Source organism: Bufo gargarizans, chromosome 1 (genome assembly GCF_014858855.1).
Source record: "Bufo gargarizans isolate SCDJY-AF-19 chromosome 1, ASM1485885v1, whole genome shotgun sequence".
NCBI lineage: Eukaryota > Metazoa > Chordata > Amphibia > Anura > Bufonidae > Bufo > Bufo gargarizans.
The window spans coordinates 584,690,413-584,702,765 of NC_058080.1; positions in this window are offsets into that span (position 1 = coordinate 584,690,413).

The window sequence follows — 12,353 nt, forward strand, 5'->3', positions numbered from 1 at the left end:
ATGGCAGTTCCTCAGACAATGTGCTGACGACAAGACACGAGTGGTTTGCATGCTGTGCCTGAAGAGAGGCATAAACATTCTCAACCTGAGCACAACCTGCATGACCAGGCATCTAAGTGCAAAGCACGAGCTGCAGTGGAGTAGACACCTCAAAAACCAAGAAAGGTCTCTGGCTCCTCCTGCTTCCTCTTCTGCTGTAGTCTCGCCTCTTCATCCACCTCTAGAGTGACAGTGCCACCTGCCACCTCGCAAACAAAGGATCTGCCGGCAACACCACCATCTGGGTCATTAAGCATCTCCACAATGTCCCACGGAAGCGTTCAGCTCTCCATCTCTCAAACACTGGAGCGGAAGAGAAAGTACCCCCCTACCCACCCGCGATCCCTGGCCCTGAATGGCAGCATTTAAATATTATTGTTCTTTGAAATGCTGTTATTTCGTCTGGTGGAGACGGATAGTTTTAAAGGCCTTATGGTGGAGGCTGTCCCACAGTACGTCGTGCTCAGCTGCCACTACTTTTCCACTCGTGCCATCCCTTCCCTGCACAACCAAGTGGGGGACAAAATCAGGTGTGCACTGCGCAACGCCATCTGTGGCAAGGTGCACCTCACTACGGATACGTGGACCAGTAAGCATGGTCAGGGACGTTATATCTCCATAACAGCACACGGCTGTTATGCAGAGGTGGCTGGGCCTGAGGCGGATAGCAGTTTGCCGCATGTCCTTCCACCACCGAGGATTGCAGGGCGCTTCAGTTTGCCTCCTGTTGCTTCCTCCTCCTACTTTGCTTCCTCATTCTCTACCGGATCCTCATCCGGTCAGCGTAACACCTTCACCACCAACTTCAGCACAGCCAGGGGTAAATGACAGCATGCAGTTTTAAAACTTATCTGTTTGGGGGACAAACCCCACACCACGCAGGAGCTGTTGACGGGCCTTGAACAACAGACCGATGAGTGGTTGGTGCCAGTGAGCCTTAAGGCCGGCCGGGTGGTGGGCGATAATGGGCAAAATATCGTAGCAGCTCTGGGACTAGCTGGTTTGACGCACATCCCTTGCATTTGGTGGTGCAGAGATTCCTTAAACATTATCCCGATATGTCAGACCTGCTGCATAAAGTGCAGGCCATCTGTTTGCGCTTTCGGCATTCTCACCCTGCTGCTGCTCGCTTGTCAGCGCTGCGGCGTAACTTTGGCCTTCCTGCTCACCGCCTCATATGCGGCGTGCCCACAAGGTGGAACTCCACCTTGCACATGCTGGTCAGACTGTGTGAGCAGCAGCAGGCAATAGTGAAGTTTTAGCTGCAGCACACACGGGTGAGTCGCTCTGCGGAACAGCACCACTTCACCACCAATGACTGGGCCTCCATGCGAGACCTGTATTACTTGTTGCACTGTTTCGAGTACTCCACCAACATGGCCAGTGCCGATAACGCCATTCTCAGCGTTACTATCCCACTTCTATGCCTCCTTGAAAAAACGCTGCTGGCGATGATGGAAGAGCATGTGGCACAGGAGGAGGAGGAAGAAGAATCATTTCATAGGGTTTCCGGCCAGTCATTCACAAGTGACTCTGAGGGTGGGTTCCTGCACCCACAAACGCCAGATACACAATTGTCCAGCCAGGGCACAGTTCTGGAGGATGACGAGGTGGGGGATGAGGAGATGGAGGAGGAGGAACCATTTTCAAAGCAGGGTGGCACCCAACCCAGCTTATGGCCATCACTGGTGCGTGGCTGGAAGGATACAGAGTACACAGATGATAGACCTCCCACAAAGGACAGCTTTTCGTTGCCTCTGGGCAGCCTTGCACACATTAGCGATTACATGCTGCAGTGTCTCCGCAATGACCGCCGAGTTGGCCAAATTCTAACTTGTGCTGATTACTGGGTGGCCACACTGCTGGATCCCTGTTACAAGGACAACGTACCGTCCCTAATTCATTCACTGGAGTGCGATCGTAAGATGCGCAAGTACAAGCGCATGCTGGTAGACGTGCTGCTGGTGGCATTCCCACCTGACAGCTGGGGCACAGTGGAAGCGCAAGGCGAAGGCAGAGGAAGAGGAAGAGGTCGCCAACGCAGCTGGGGCACCACCAGCACTTCAGAAGGCAGGGTTAGCATGGCCGAAATGTTGAAAAGCTTTGTCAGCACGCCACAACAACCAGCACCACCAGCTGATATGGAACGTCTTAGCAGGAGGCAACATTTCAGCAACATGGTGGAGCAGTATGTGTGCACACGCCTACAAGTACTGAATGACTGGACTGCCCCCTTCAACTTCTGGGTCTCTAAATTTGGCACATGGCCTGATCTTGCCCTTTACGCTTTGGAGGTGCTGGCCTGCCCTGCAGCCAGTATATTATCTGAACGTGTGTTTAGCACGGCATGGGGCGTCATCACAGACAAGCGCAGCCGCCTGTCCACAGCCAATGTGGACAAGCTCACGTTCATTAAAATGAACCAGGCATGGATCCCACAGGACTTGTCTGTACCTTGTGCAGAATAGACATGTATAACAACCTTAACCAGCCATTGGTATACTACAGCACAATTGCTCATTCTTGTATTTTGGATATTTCCCACTATTTTGGAGTGTACCCAAAAAAAAAAAAAATTATAATAATTAAAACCAAAAACCAGTGTTGGCTACCTCATCCGCCTCCACTGCTGCTTCCACCTACACTGCTACATCCACCGCCTACTCAAACTCCTATTCCATATGCACCTCCACCTCATAAATCCATTATTTTTATTTGTACGTAGTTTTTTTTTTAATGTCATTTCAATAATTTGTCTGTTAAATTTTCAGGTGAAATTCACCAATTTTTAGGTGTGATATACCACTGCTATACCTAGTAGACAGGTTAAAAAAAATTCACTAATTTGTCTGTTACATTTTAGGGTGAAATTCAGCAATTTTTCGCTGTGATATAGCACTTCTCTACCTAGTAGACAGGTACATTAAATCCACTAATTTGTCTGTTACATTTTCGGGTGAAATTCACAAATTTTTGGGTGTGATATACCACTGCTATACCTAGTAGATAGGTAAAAAAATTCAATAATTTGTCTGTTACATTTTCGGGTGAAATTCACCAATTTTTGGGTGTGACATACCCCTGCTCTACCTAGTTGACAGCTTAATAAATTTTACTAATTTTTCTGTTACATTTTCGGGTGACATTCAACAATTTTTGGCTGTGATAGACCCCTGCTCTACCTAGTAGACAGTTTGATCAATTTCACAAATTTTTCTGTTACATTCTTGGGTTTAAATTTTTTAATTTTTGCCGTGAATTAACCCCTGCTCTGCATAGGTGACAGGGACCGAAATTTTTAAAAATAATCTGGTGGGTGACATTAACCCTTTCCTGGCGATGAAAAACCCCTGCTCTGCATAGGTGACAGGGACTTAAATTTCTAAAATTCGTCTTTAATTGGCCTTTTCATTCAATCCTTCTACTTTAATAACTTGTCCCACATTTCTGCTTCATCCCATTGTAGGCATTGACCTCCCTTGGATGAAGTCTCCCTTTCTCAGGCTCCCTCTCCGGTGTGGAACCCTGATTCGCCGATAACCGTGATCAACATGGTAGGCTCAGAAAAGAACATCGAAAGTTGATAGAGAAGATATCCAAATGGATCATAGATGTCACAGGGACATGCGATCAGGCAGAAGTTATCTAGAGTCAACAAAGCGGCAGCAGGGCCTCTCCTGGCTAACGTTTCCAAATCCAAAATACCCCCATGACATTCCATAGAATTTTTTATTAATCATTCCAATAACAGGGCATCTTAAGAGTCCTGTATTGTTATTTATCGTCACTCCGAGTCGGGAGTGGGAAATTGCCTTGCGCCCCCTCCTTAACTTGGAAGCTTATGCTTCAATACTTTGTCGCACATTTCCGCTCGATTACATTTATTTCATCCATTGACCTCCCTTGGATGTTGTATCCCTTTCTGAGGCTCCCTCTCTGGCTGGAACCCCGATTCCCTGCCACCCGTGATCACCATGGTAGGCGCAGAAAAGAACGTCAAAAGTTGATAGAGAAGATATCCAATTGGATCGTGGACATCACAGGGACATGCGACATGGTGGAGCAGTATGTGTGCACACAGCTACACGTACTGAATGATGGGTCTGCCCCCTTCAACTTCTGGGTCTCCAAATTGGGCACATGGCCTGAGGTTGCCCTTTATGCCTTGGAAGTGCTGGCCTACCCTGCAGCAAGTGTATTGTCTGAACGTGTGTTTAGCACGACTGGAGGGGGTTATCACAGGTTATATTTCCCAATGTTTTGGGGTGTACCCTCATTTAAAAAAATATTAATAAATTTAAAAACAAAAAGCAGTGTAGGCTACCTCCTCCTCCACAGCCGCTTCCACCTACACCGCCACATCCACTGCCTCCTCAACCTCCTACTCCATATGGACCTTGTCCTCCTAGATCAAGATTATTATTTTTTATCTTTACGTATTTTATGTTATTTAAAGTCATTTTTCTATCCACATTTGTTTGCAGAGCACTTGCCATGCTCTTAACCACATTTTGATGCCATTTGCAGCCCTTTACCCCTTTCTATTACATTTTTACAGCCATTTTAGTGCTCAAAAGTTTGAGTCCCCATTGACTTCAATCGGGTTCGGGTTCGGTGTCAAGTTCAGGTCAAGTTTGGGTCCCGAACCACGACCACATCCACTCATGATTTGACCACAATGTTTTTAAACACCAGAAAAAAAATATTGAAAGAAAATAATGAGGGAGTTTGGGCTAACTTTATTGGGTTTGGGACAAAAATGAAATAAAATAGACACTAAACCCTAAGACAATGACACGAAAACAGACAAAGCCTTTTTTTTTTCACAGACAAAATACGCTGACAACATTCTCTCCCTAGCACACAAAACCCTAAAACAGTAACACAGAGTCCACACACCATGTAGCACTCAGCCTATAATAGCCTGCACTAACACTGAGGTGTATATCGGATTGCTGCTATGATTCACGCATCTTCTAGCACTTTATCTGCGGTAATATAAGCTTGCTAGGGTGTATCTGAGGACTATTGCCCTGCTTGTAATGACTCATGAACAGCGGCATCTATTGGTTTCATAGTCTTATGACAAGATTATTAGTGTAGCTTATTGCATGGAAAATTTGCGATAAAAATTTGCAATTAGAATATTTGCGATCTACACTACTTATGAACAGCGCCATTTATTGGATTCATAGTCTTGTCATAAGACTTTGAAACCAATAGATGCTGCAAGCTTATATTTCCGCAGATAAAGTGCTAGAAGATGTGTGAATGATAGCAGCAATACGATATACAACTCAGTGTTAGCGCAGGCTATTATAGGCTGAGTGCTACACGGTGTGTGGACTCTGTTGAGCATTGTGCCCCACTTGCTAGCGCCCCAACAAGCACCCCAACAAGATGAACAGCGCCATCTATTAGTTTCATAGTCTTATGACAAGAGTAATAGTATTGTCATAAGACTAGGAAACCAATAGATGGCGCTCTTCATGACTCATGAATGTAATGGGCCCTTATAACCCAAATGAGTAGCTCCGTACTCTCCCAAGATCATGCCATTCGGACATCCAGAACCATGCGATCCTAATGTCCCCTTTTCCTCATAGAAGACACTACACACTTCTGGTTCATGTGAACTCAGAACATAAACTGATTTAGTGAGGTAAAACAACAGTTTTCATATCCCCTCCCCAAGATGTGAGGGATAACAACAGTTTTGAATCCCCCCTCTCTCATGGCAGGTCACATGACATTATCACATTCCATTGCACTTATAAGGCTTTGCAGGTAAACAACCTTAAGTACAGCTGTTAATCTGTTGTTGCCAGGCAGAGTCTCCGCAGGGGATGGTGGACACACTTACAGCCCTCATTCTGTATAGGGGAAGAGATCAAAGGATTTCTGCACAGTTCATGACACACAATAATGGCACTTGATCTCCTGATGTAGCAATGAACAGCGCCATCTATTGGTTTCATAGTCTTATGACAAGAGTAATAGTCTTGTCATAAGACTATGAAACCAATAGATGGCGCTGTTTATGAGTCATGAACAGCGCCATCTATTGGTTTCATAGTCTTATGACAAGATTATTAGTGTAGCCTTTTGCATGGAAAATTTGCGATAAAAATTCACGATTAGAATATTTGCGATCTGCACTACTCATGAACAGCGTCATCTATTTGATTCATAGTCTTGTCATAAGACTATGAAACCAATATATGCGGTTGTTCATGAGTCATTACAAGCAGGGCAATTGTCCTCAGATACACTCTAGCAAGCTTATATTACCGCAGATAAAGTGCTAGAAGATGCGTGAATGATAGCAGCAATCCGATATACACCTCAGTGTTAGCGCAGGCTATTATAGGCTGAGTGCTACATGGTGTGTGGACTCTGTTGAGCAGTGTGCCCCACTTACTAGCGCCCCAACAAGATGAACAGCGCCATCTATTGGTTTCATAGTCTTATTACAAGAGTAATAGTATTCTCATGAGTATGAAACCAATAGATGGCACTGTTCATGACTACTGTTTATGAGTAGTGTAAATCAAATTTTCCATGCAAATGGTTTTTCAGCATGAAAACAAGGCAGATTCTGCTCATTTTTGCATGTCTTTACTATAAGCCCATGTTTGTGCAAATGAGTTTTTACATGACAAAACTGTATAGAAAGGTTATTGAATATTATGTTAGGAAAATCAGAAAACTTTTTGTCTCCCTAATGAGATTGATGTAGGTGCGCAGGTCCACCCAAGCCATCCAAGTGATCTGAAGTAACTTTGAGGCTTACTGGCTCTCAGTCAGATGAGAGCTGGTTTGGAATGTCTCATAGTGCACAAGGCTATCATTGTAAGGTATGCTGACTAAGCCTGTCATCTGTCTCATGGATAGATTTATGGCTTGCATATACCTGGCTTTTGGCATATAGCCTTTGTGTGGTTGTCTATTGTATGTCCTAGGTAATAGGAGTCCAAGACGCATCCAGCCATCCTCGTAATGCTGTTTCTAAACCATTTTGATGGGGTTTCCATCAATTTCTAACCTTTTTTAGTGAACCAGACACCCTCTCTTCTTTAGAGCAGAGAGTGCCTGGTTTGATGCTCGGTTCTCCCATTGACTTTCATTGTATTAAATTGTACTCGAGCACACGCAGTATTCGGCTGAGCACTCGGATGTTCAGAGCATAGCAATGCTCGAGCCGAACAGCAGTTCGGCCGAGCATGCTCGCTCAACACTACTAACCTACACTACACCATGCACTAGAATCTATCAGCTACACTATTCACTAACTAACACTACACTATCTCCCACTAACTATCTGGATTATATATATATATATGACGCAGATAACTAACTAATGCACCTATAAAAAAAGATTCCAAGGCAGCACACAGATATCGTAAAAAAAAGTGTATTTATTCACCCATGTGTAGACAGCAAAGTTTCAGCTCACTCTATGGAGCCTTTGTCAAGCCATAATACAAAGTGCAAACTCAAGTGCTTATAAAGCATACATAATTGACAAAAGTGATTACATAATTATATCTCAATTAATACAAAAAAACATTAATAAAAACAGTAAATCTCATTTGCACATGATTATATTAGAAAAAACTAAGTTAAATATAAAAAAAGTGCTATGTGCCGCAAGTATTGATCAACAATACATATGATTAAGGTCCATTCACACGTCCGTTTTTTCTTTCCTGATCTGTTCCGTTTTTTGCGGAACAGATCAGGACCAGATCTGGACCCATTCATTTTCAATGGGTCCTGGAAAAAATCGGACAGCACAATGTGTGCTGTCCGTTTCCGTTGTTCCGTTCCGCATGTCCGTTTAAATATAAAACATGTCCTATTCTTTTCCGCAAAATTCGGATCCTGGTACAATACAAAGTCAATGGATCCGCAAAAAACGGAAGACATTCGGATGTCATTCCGTATGTCATCCGTTTCATGCGGAATCCGTTCCTGGAAACACATAACAAATGTTTTTTTTGTTTTTTTTTTCAAATAAATCCAAACAACTTTATTTGATTATTGAAATTTATACATGTTTCCGTTTTTTGCGGATCCGCAAAAAACGGATGACATAGGCCTCATGCACACGACCGTTGTGTGCATCCGCGGCCGTTGTTCCATTTTCCGTCTTTTTTCGCGGACCCATTGATTTTCAATAGGTCCGTTGAAAAATCGGAAAATGCACCGTTTGGCTTCCGCGTCCGTCATCCGTTTTTCCAGTCCGTGAAAAAAATATGACCTGTCCTATTTTTTTCACGGATCACGGTTCGCGGACCCATTCAAGTCAATGGGTCCGTGAAAAAACGCGGATGCACCTTATAAGCCTTCCGTGTGTCATCCGCGTCCGTTTGTTCTGCGGATTGGTTGCCTGGAAACCTGTCTCCAAGTCATTTTGCCCAAAAAAAAAAAAAAAGGAGACAGGAAGTTGAAAGTAGACGATTGGCAAGCCTTGTTTGTGAGGAGATTTACCTCAGACAATAATTGTCAGCAGGAAGTTTGGGGCAAGTTCACTGTCAACTTGACAAAATGCCAAAATGGAATGTGGACAAGTTGATAACATTAGTACAAGAAAGGCCCGAGCTATGGGACACTCGCTCCTCCGCGTATCAGGACCGTGTACGGAAGGAGATATCATGGGAGAAAGTGGCCCGTCGCCTCAAGCCACTCGAGTGGGATAAAGAGGATAACCGAGGTCGTGCAGAACTAGGTACGTGCAAGCAATGTCGCAATGAGGTTTGGTACTTGTGTAGTCCCTTAAGAAAAAGTTAATTACTTCAGAGAATTCCCAATCATGTCCCATAGGAGGCCTGGCTTAATTGTGTATTGCAGGGATGCTCAACATGTGGCCCTCCAGCTGTTGTTAAACAACACCTCCCACTAGGCCCTGCTGTACCTGAAGGCCTGCTGGGAGTTGTCATTTTGCAACAGCGGAAGGGACGCAGGGTGAGCATCCCTGCTCGCGTGGTATGTACATGTAGGGGGCCAGCTGGAGGCGAATCAGGTGAAGCAGCTACATTGTGTCCATGAGCTTGAAATGCCCTGTCCGGGAAGAGGAGGTAGTAGATTAAAATACTTTGTCATGGACCCCTCCACAGTGTCTGCACAGTTAGATATACAGGAACAGTATAGGTAATCTAAAAAAGCTAGAAACTGCATCCTGAGAAAAGAGAGTGTTCATTACTAGCCACTGGACTTGAGGCGGCTTGTAAGGAAGGTGTTGCAAACAAATTACTGTGGTAGGGGGGCCATCTTTGACATTTGTCATTGTGGCCAGTCATTTATCTTTACGCCACTGTGTATGTTTGTACTACTTTTCTAGTATTATTTTACGCCCCCTTTCCTGTTTTAATGTCTGTTCCCACCTTACCTTCTGCCCACCGTTGTAATGTATTCTGTGGCTTTTTTGGGCAAGTTTGAACACATGTGCCATGTTGAACAGTATCTTTAATCTTCTCTCTCTTGGCAGTTACATGAAATAGTCTTTTGAAAAGCCAATCTCCCCATATTTTCACCATTCATGAAATTGTCTACCATTCTCTTTCACCCACAAGTGGAGAAGTGCCTTTTTTAAATTTTATTCATTCCAAAAATTCAACGCGCTTTTCTTTTTTAAATTCCAAATTTGAGGAATTCTCAGTTTAATCAGCCTTGGATGTTTGTTTTGACAGTGAAAAATGTCAAGGTCCGCTGGAACAGCTGCAGGGACCAGTTCCGGAGGGAGCTCAATGAAAAGGGCCGCAGCGGAGAAGGGACATCCAGAAAAAGGCCCTACATTTATACACAACAGCTTAGCTTCCTTTGTCCAGTGATGGAGTTGAGGCCGTAAGTTTTATTTGTTACCGTCAAAAAAACATTTTGATTCAATTCATGTCCGAAAACACCATGCAAACATATATGTGTTATACCTTTAGGCTAGGTCAACACGACGACATTTGGTGCGCATCAAAAAGTCAAGCAACAGATAGGATGCAACATTTTGATGCCCTAATCTTGTGCGACAACTTTTAAAAAGGCAGTTTTTGTTGTCGCACTCTAGCATGCGACATTTGACGACTGCGATGTGTCTGTTGCTGAAAAATCAGTCGACAATGGATTTTAGGCGACTGTGGCGTTGCAATCGCAGCATGTCGCATGTTGCAGTGCGACACCCTTGACTGCCTGTAATAACCGGCGTCACACACAGGGAGGAAAACAGGGAAAGCCCTGCCCAAGGGAGAGGGAAAGGTGGTGACCCATAACTCACCTTGCGGCTGGCACCTGACTGCCCTGACGTCCCTATACGGGTTCCTCACCCGTGCGGCGATCACGTGCCTAAACCCTGGCTTTCCCTGAAATGAGAACTAGATAGTGAACGGGCCGGTGGGATCGCTAGTCCACACCACTGCACTAAGAGGGAAACACCAGGGAGAGGACAGACAAATACAAACAAACACAAACACCCAGGTGGGCGACCACAGCAGTCCACAAAGGTCCAACAGCGTTCTGAAACAACCATCCGAGAACGCAGCAACACAGCTCCAGTGGGTCAGGATAGATGTCCAGGCAGGAAGCTCTATCTCTGGCAACCAGAGAAGTGTGAGAGAGGAATATAAGGAGGTTTGGGAGTGCTGGACAAGGAACAGCTGAGGAGAAGGAGCTACGGATCCCTGAGTGAGCCAAAAGGGTTTGCAAAGCAAACCCAGAAAGCTACCATAAGGAAAACAGCCCTATCTTAAATAGAGCGTGCAGCCAACCGCTGTGACTTCCTGACCCCGGGTATAACGGAGTCAGGCGTGGTTCTCGATACCCTCGTGACACTGCCATTCTAAAAATTGATGCGCAACATTGGTGCTACAAAATGGCTCGCCACAAATGTCGTCGTGTAGACCTTGCCTTACTCCAAGTGTGTGATGCAATTTTGGAAGTTGCAGGTTTTCTTCACACATAAGGGGGTTGCCTTTCGACAGGATCGCCTGAGCCACCAATGTATCCACTAAATTTGAGAGAAATCTCCCTTTTTGTTGTGTATTTGTAAAATGATGCATACTCATTGTTGGTTTTTAGTGTAACCGACTTTTTCAAAGTAAGTTACTTACCTCGTCAACTATGGCCATTTTGATAGGATATGCGGCTATTGGCTTACAGCAAATCGTCTGTCCGCTGGCAGTTGGATATAATTCTCCAGCATACCCCTGATTGGGAAGGTGGACACATTGCTCTTGCGGCACATTACAATATTTTTTCAAATAGGAATGCCTAAATTTGCTGTGTGCATGTTCCTTGACTAGCATCTGACCAGTATAATATGCAAATTTGTATAACTTATATCATGATTTATAACGGATTGTCAGTACACCCTGGAACTCAAACAAGGGGTTCTCTTACCCCATTGTTCTTGGTTTACCAGAAATAAAAGTCCGGCATGACCCTTGAGCTGGACGAGTAAATGTCGTCAGGCACATCCATACTGGGACACTCTGGCAACGTTTAAAATGCATCCCCCAGCATCTGGGGAATGTTTTCAGCTATTTGGACATTAGGACATGCTTGTAGTGAAATTTAGAACCAGTTAAGGTGGCACATTTCTTCAGTACGGATGGCCGAGAAGGCCAGAATCTCTTCTGTTGGCTAACGCCAAACCTGCAAGATTCCAATCTGGCTCCCAAACAACACCCCTTTGTTTAGTGGTTTAAACGTACGCTACTGAAACACTGTACATATCAGATTTGCCAAAATGAGAAAAGTATGCAAAGTGTAATTTGCTTGAAAATGTCAAATAGAGGGTTTATTAGACCTTTTGTGATATATGTTGCATGCACATACATATATTAGCCATATTCATTGTCCAAAAATAGTTTGGGATGTGGGATGTTGGATTGGCAACTTGAAAAATCCATAATTATTAACATTTGTGTGATTTATATCTACAGAACTGTGGACAATCTGGAGGAGAGTGAAGAATCCGAGGAGGGCGGTGAAGAAACCCCTGCGGTATTTTCGCCGGAATCCAGCCCCCAACATTCCCCAGTGGTGGAAACCACTGAACCACCCATGGCAACCAGTAGTGGGGAACCAGAAAGGCCACAACCAAGACAACAGCCCAGGAGGAGGAGGAATGCCCGTCAGTCGTCCTCTGAGCTAGCGAATCGGGAAATGATAGATGCCCGAGTCATCCAGTTCCTAGCTCAGAGGAGGACTGATGGGCATGAAGAAATCATGCTTAGGGGGCTTGCGCCAATGCTAAAGCTGGTTCCACAAGCTAGCCAGCAACAATGTGTTGCCTCCCTTTTGTTGGTCCTAAAAATGTTCTC